We start from the raw sequence: 7241 nt of genomic DNA, 5'->3' as shown, positions 1-7241 counted from the left end.
GTTTTGCTTTCGCTGTAAAGCCTTTTTGAAATCGGACAATGTGGTTAGATTAATGAGAGTCTTATCTTTAAAATTATGTAAAATAGTCGTTTGTTTGAAAAATTTTAATTATAGCATTTTTGAGGTTTTTGTATTTCGCGCCACGCCCTTCCATTGGATATTGGCGAGGCGTTCCGCTAGCAGAACCCCTAGATGTAAGCAGTTAAAACTGGATCCCCATCACTTCCTCCTGGCAAATGCCCCATGAAATTGTAGGGAAATGTCTGTTTGCTAACCTGGTCGACCTCCTTGCTCAACACCCACCATGAAATCTGCGCTCCCTGGTCTCGAGAGGGCCCTGGGATGAACAGAGGAGTCACAAGACAGCCTGTCTTCCTGGGCCACTGGCCTGGAGGCTGTAACGCTCATCGTTGTAAGAATGGTCGGACCAAGATGCAATGTGGGGTAGGTTAATCATATTTATTAATGATAACCAGCAACAAAACAAGAAAGAGAAACCAAAGAAACATACAGCCTTGTAGGGCTCAACAGCAACAATACAAAAAAAACAAGATCCCACAAACCACAGGTGGGAAAAGGCTGCCTAAATATGATCCCCAATCAGAGACAACGATAGACAGCTGCCTCTGATTGGGAACCATACCAGGCCAACATAGAAATACAAAAAACTAGAGTACCCTCCCTAGTCACACCCTGACCTAACCAAAATAGAGAATAAAAAGGCTCTCTAAGGTCAGGGCGTGACAGTACCCCCCTCCAAAAGGTGCGGACTCCGGCTGCAAAACCTGATTCTATGGGGAAGGGTCTGGGTGGGCATCTAGCCTCGGTGGCGGCTCCGAGGATCGTCGCCGGGGACTCCGGGCCGTGGATCGTCGCCGGGGACTCCGGGCCGTGGATCGTTGCCGGGGACTCCGGACTGGGAACCCCCGCTGGAGGCTCCGGACTGGGAACCGTCGCTGGAGACTCCGGGCTATGGATCGTCTCTACAGGCTCCGGGCCATGGATCATCACTGGAGGCTTCAGGCAGCAGACCATCGCTGGAGGCTCTGGACTGCCGACCATCGCTGGAGGCCTGGTGCGTGGAGTTGGCACAGGACGTACCGGGCTGGGGAGACGCACTGGAGACCGGGTGCGTGGAGCCGGCACAGGACGTACCGGGCTGGGGAGACGCACAGAAGGCTTGGAGCATGGAGCCGGCACAGGATATACTGGACCGTGGAGGAGCACTGGAGGTTTGGAGCGTAGAGCTGGCACAACGTGTCCTGGACAAATGACCACCTTCGCACGGCAAGTGCGGGGAGCTGGCACAGTACGCACTGGGCTGTGAAGGCACACTGGGGACACTGGACAGATACCAGGATATACTGGACCCTGGAGAAGTACTGGAGACCAGGAGCGCTGAGCCGGCACAACACGTCCTGGACAGATACCCAATTTAGCACGACAAGTGCGGGGAGCTGGCACAGAACGCACTTGGCTGTGGAGGCGCACTGGAGACATGGTGCGTAGAACCGCAAAACATGGCACCTGAACGGTGACCAACTACACACGGTGAGTACAGGGAGTTGGTTCTGGTTCCCACCTTGGCTCCGCCAACCACCCCGTGTGCCCCCCCTAAAAAAATGTTTTGAGGCTGCCTCTCGGGCTTCGTCGTGGCCGTGAACCCCGGTGTCATCGTTGTTGTTCCTTCGCTGCCTCCGCCTGCTTCTATGGCAGGCTTCTGTCTCCTGCCATGATTTCGTCCCACGTCCAGGATGTCCTCCACTCCTGGCTTTCCTCCCAGGCCCAGGATCCCTGCTCCTCCTGGGCACGCTGCTTGGTCCATGGGTGGTGGGATCTTCTGTAACGCTCGTCGTTGTAAGAATGGTTGGACCAACATGCAGCGTGGGGTAGGTTAATCATATTTATTAATGATAACCAGCAACAAAACAAGAAAAGAGAAACCAACTTAAAACCTCTTACATCTAGACGTTCCGCTAGCGGAACACCTGCTCCAATATCCAATGATAGGCGTGGCGCGAATTACAAATTCCTCAAAAATACAAAAACTTCAATTTTTCAAACATATGACTATTTCACAGCATTTTAAAGACAAGACTCTCCTTTATCTAACCACACTGTCCGATTTCAAAAAGGCTTTACAGCGAAAGCAAAACATTAGATTATGTCAGCAGAGTACCAAGCCAGAAATAATCAGACACCCATTTTTCAAGCTAGCATATAATGTCACAAAAACCCAGAAGACAGCTAAATGCAGGAATAACCTTTGATGATCTTCATCAGATGACACACCTAGGACATTATGTTATAAATGCATGTTTTGTTCAATCAAGTTCATATTTATATCAAAAAACAGCTTTTTACATTAGCATGTGACGTTCAGAACTAGCATAACTTCCGGGGAATTTGCTAACAATTTACTAAATTACTCACGATAAACGTTCACAAAAGTATAACAATTATTTTAAGCTTGAAAGGGCTGGTAACTGTGACAGCATGGAATTCAAATGAGGAGATAGACAGATGGGTCAGGGGAGAAAGACAGAATGTCCACTTGGGAGAGATGAGGATTCCAGTGCCACCACCCCGCTGGCTCGATGCTCTAGGGGTATGCGAGAACACGTAGTCAGACGAGGAGAGAGCAGTAGGAGTAGCAGTGTTATCTGTGGTAATCCATGTTTCCGTCAGCGCCAGGAAGTCTAGGGACTGGAGGGTAGCATAGGCTGAGATGAACTCAGCCTTGTTGGCCGCAGACCGGCAGTTCCAGAGGCTGCCGGAGACCTGGAACTCCACGTGGGTCGTGCGCGCTGTGACCACCAGGTTAGAGTGGCAGCGGCCACGCGGTGTGGAGCGTTTGTATGGCCTGTGCAGAGGGGAGAAAACAGGGATAGACAGACACATAGTAGACAAGCTACATAAGAGGCTACGCTAATGCAAAGGAGATTGGAATGACAAGTGGACTACACGTCTCGAATGATCAGAAAGTTAAGCTTACGTTGCAAAAATCTTATTGACTAAAATGATACAGTACTGCTGGCTGGTGGAGTAGGCTAGCTAGCGGTGGCTGCGTTGTTGACTTTGAACGTGTAGCTGGCTAGGTAACCTCGATAGTTTCAGTACTACACCTTGTCATGATACAAAGCAACTTTGTAGCTAGCTAGCTAACATAACACTAATCAAGACGTTCCTTGTAATGTATTTAGTTTCTACAATGCTGCTCGTCGGTAATAGTTGGCTGGGTTAGGAAAAATGGCGTCGCGGGGGACGGAAATAGCTGGCTAGCTAACCTCGATGGCTGGCTAGCTAACCTCGGTAATTACTAAACTACACAATTATCAAGCTATGACAAAGACAACTAAGTAGCTAAAACCCAGAAGACAGCTAAATGCAGCACTAACCTTTGATGATCTTCATCAGATGACAACCCTAGGACATTATGTTATACAATACATGCATGTTTTGTTCAATCAAGTTCATATTTATATAAAAAAAACAGCTTTTTACATTAGCATGTGACGTTCAGAACTAGCATACCCCCCGCAAACTTCCGGCGAATTTCCGACCAAGTTTAGCCCTGACCAAACTCCGATTTACTATTACAAAAGTTTGATTACCTTTGTTGTCTTCGTCAGAATGCACTCCCAGGACTGCTACTTCAATAACAAATGTTGGTTTGGTCCAAAATAATCCATCGTTATATCCAAATAGCGGCGTTTTGTTCGTGCGTTCTAGACACTATCCGAAGTGTAAATAAGGGTTACGAGCATGGCGCAATTCGTGACAAAAGATTTCTAAATATTCCATTACCGTACTTCGAAGCATGTCAACCGCTGTTTAAAATCAATTTTTATGCCATTTTTCTCGTAAAAAAGCGATAATATTCCGACCGGGAATCTGCATTTAGGTAAACAGAGGAAAGAAAACAATGCATTCGGTCGACGCGGGCACGAGCCTGAGTCTCACAGTACTGTAACCAGCCACTACCCAAACGCGCTACATTTTATCAGCCAGAGCCTGCAAAGCCACGATTCAGCTTTTTGCCGCCTTCTGAGAGACAATGTGAGCCGTAGGAAGTGTCACGTAACAGCAGAGATCCTTTGTAATGGATAGAGATGGCAAAGAAGGCCAAGAAATGGTTAGACAGGGTACTTCCAGTACATAATCTTCTCAGATTTTGGCCTGCCAAATGAGTTCTGTTATACTCACAGACACCATTCAAACAGTTTTAGAAACTTTGGAGTGTTTTCTATCCAAAGCTAATAATTATATGCATATTCTAGTTTCTGGGCAGGAGTAATAATCAGATTAAATCGGGTACGTTTTTTTATCCGGCTGTGAAAATACTGCCCCCTAGCCATAACAGGTTAATCCTTTATCCTGTGCTGAGCCCCCTCCTTACACATTTGAAGAGCTACGTGACCTCTGCCCAAATTCGTCACTCCTGCCCAACTCATGGCTGTCATGTTGACTTGTAACAGACTGTGGCTCTTCTCCTCCCATATGATTGCTGATGGCTAACAATAACGTATCCTGACGAAATGTAAACATTTTACATTCCCCTCTCTCCCTCAGTGACATGAATAAGGATATTTCATATTTTCAAGTATAGAAGTCAGAACCCACTATAGTGTTTTTGTGGACTAAACTCAACAGAAACACTACAGTGAATACTGTAGTATTTACTGTAGTATTTAATGTAATATACTGTATTATACTGTAACCTTTACAGTTAACTGTAGTATAAACACTTTGGTAAAATAAAACTGTAGTATACACTGAGTGTACTAAATATTACGAACACCTGCTCGTTCCACAACATAGACTGACCAGGTGAATCCAGGTGAAAACTATTGTCCCTATGATCCCACTTCAGTGTAGATGAAGGTTAAATAAGGATTTTTGGAGACATGGATTGTGTATGTGCGCCATTCAGAGAGTGAATGGGCAAGACAAAAGATTTAAGTGCCTTTGAACAGGGTTTCAAAATCTGTCAAGAACTGGGTGGTGAAAACAGTGTTATCCGCAAATGAAACACAGTAGTAAATAATACAGTAATATCTGTAAAACTACAACAGTCAGAAAAAACACTACACTTTTTGTAACTATAGTAAATACTACAGCATTTAATTTGCATTTACCCTGTCCATTCCCCTCCCCCATATCTTAATTTGTGCCACCCATAAGTACATGCCAAGTATAGACTATAGTGTTTTCCAGTACAGTATATATAGAAAACAGCAGAAGTGCCGATCTGTTCAGACCGCACGCTGACCTACCTACCTACCTACCTACCTACCTACCACCTACCTACCAACCTACAGATAATGGAACATTTTCTCTTTTAGTATTTCTCCAGTAGGTTTCCTAAAGTAGAAAGCCTCAATTTCTATGACAAAGATTATAAAACACTATAGTAAATACCACAGAATACTACAATCCACAAAAACACTACATGAATTACAATAGTATACACTGAGTACATAAAACATTAACAACACTTTGCTAATATTGAGTTACACCCCTCCTCCCCCTTTTGCTCTCAGAACAGCCTCAATTCAGCGGGGAATGGACTCTACAAAATCTCGAAAGCGTTCCACAGGGATGCTGTTGACTACAATAATCCCTACAGTTGTGTCAAGTTGGCTAGAAGTCCTTAGGGTGGTGACAATTCGTGATACACACTTGAAACTGTTGAGTGTGAAAAACCCAGCAACGTTGAAGTTCTTGACACAAACCGGTGCACCTGGCACCTACTACCATACCCCGTTCAAAGGCACTTAAATATTTTAAACTGCCCATTCACACTCTGAATGGCACACATACGCAATACAATTCTTAAATTGTCTCAAGGCTTAAAAATCCTTGTTTAACCTATCTCCTTCACTTGATCTAGTGGATTTATCAAGTGACATCAATAAGGGATCATAGCTTTCACCTGGTCATGGAAAGATAACGTGTTCATAATGTTTTGTACACTCAGTGTATATTTTTGGTTTACTTATTTCCATAGACCATTAATACACATTGAGCAACAAAAGTATTGGGACAGTGACACATGTTGTGTTGTTTTAGTGCTCTACACCAGCACTTTGGATTTGACTATGTGGTTAAGGTTCCGATTGTCAGCTTTAATTTGATTTTCGGTTGAACTGTTTAGAAATTACAGCACTTTTGGTACATAGTCCCCACATTTTAGGGAACCAACTTTATTGGGACAAGTGTACTTATATGTCTATTAAAGTAGTCAAAAGTTTAGCATTTGGTCCCATATTCCTAGCACACAATGACAACATTAAGCATGTGACTCGACTTGAATGTGGATGCTACCATGATTACGGACAATCCTGAATGAATCGTGAATAATGATGAGTGAGAAAGTTACAGATGCACAAATCCCCCCCTGCAAAAAAAGAATAGCCTTCCCTGTTATTGTAATGGTGAGAGGTTAGCATGTCTTAGGGGTATGATATTTAATACACATACTGTATAAGTGAATTTGTCCCAATACTTTTGGTCCCCTAAAATGGGGACACACAGAAAGTTCTGTCATTTTTTAACGGTTCACCCGATATGGATGTATATTCAAATCAAATTAAAGCTGACAGTCGGCACTTTAACCTCATAGGCATTGTGTCATTTAAAATCCAAAGTGCTGGAGTACAGAGCCAAAACTTAACCTCTATGGGACCGGCGGGACGAATTCATCCCACCTACGTAACAGCCAGTTGAATCCTGTGGCGCGATTTTCAAAACCTTTGAAATGCTATTACTTCAATTTCTCAAACATATGACTATTTTACAGCTATTTAAAGACAAGACTCTCGTTAATCTAACCACACTGTCCGATTTCAAAAAGGCTTTACAACGAAAGCAAAACATTAGATTGTCAGCAGAGTACACAGCCAGAAATAATCAGACACCCATTTTTCAAGCTAGCATATAATGTCACAAAAACCCAGAAGACAGCTAAATGCAGCACTAACCTTTGATGATCTTCATCAGATGACACACCTAGGACATTATGTTATACAAACATGCATTTTTTGTTCAATCAAGTTCATATTTATATCAAAAACCAGCTTTTTACATTAGCATGTGACGTTCAGAAAAAGCATACCCCCGCAAACTTCCGGGGAATTTACTAACAATTTACTAAATTACTCACGATAAACGTTCACAAAAAGCATAACAATTATTTTAAGAATTATAGATACATTACTCCTCTATGCACTCGATATGTC

General features: G+C 43.7%; 1 non-coding gene across 1 annotated transcript; it reads left to right on the top strand.

Moving 5' to 3' along the window:
- The first annotated feature begins 5327 nt into the window (after positions 1-5327).
- LOC123731586 (U7 small nuclear RNA) lies at positions 5328-5382 on the top strand. The gene has a single exon (XR_006762792.1). It is a non-coding gene; the product is annotated as a U7 small nuclear RNA (small nuclear RNA).
- Positions 5383-7241: the final 1859 nt, after the last annotated feature.

The sequence above is a fragment of the Salmo salar genome, chromosome 29 (genome assembly GCF_965601325.2).
Source record: "Salmo salar chromosome 29, fSalSal1, whole genome shotgun sequence".
In the NCBI taxonomy this organism is placed as follows: domain Eukaryota; kingdom Metazoa; phylum Chordata; class Actinopteri; order Salmoniformes; family Salmonidae; genus Salmo; species Salmo salar.
Note: the sequence above shows the minus strand (reverse complement) of the source record. Positions and strands in the feature narration are given on the sequence as shown.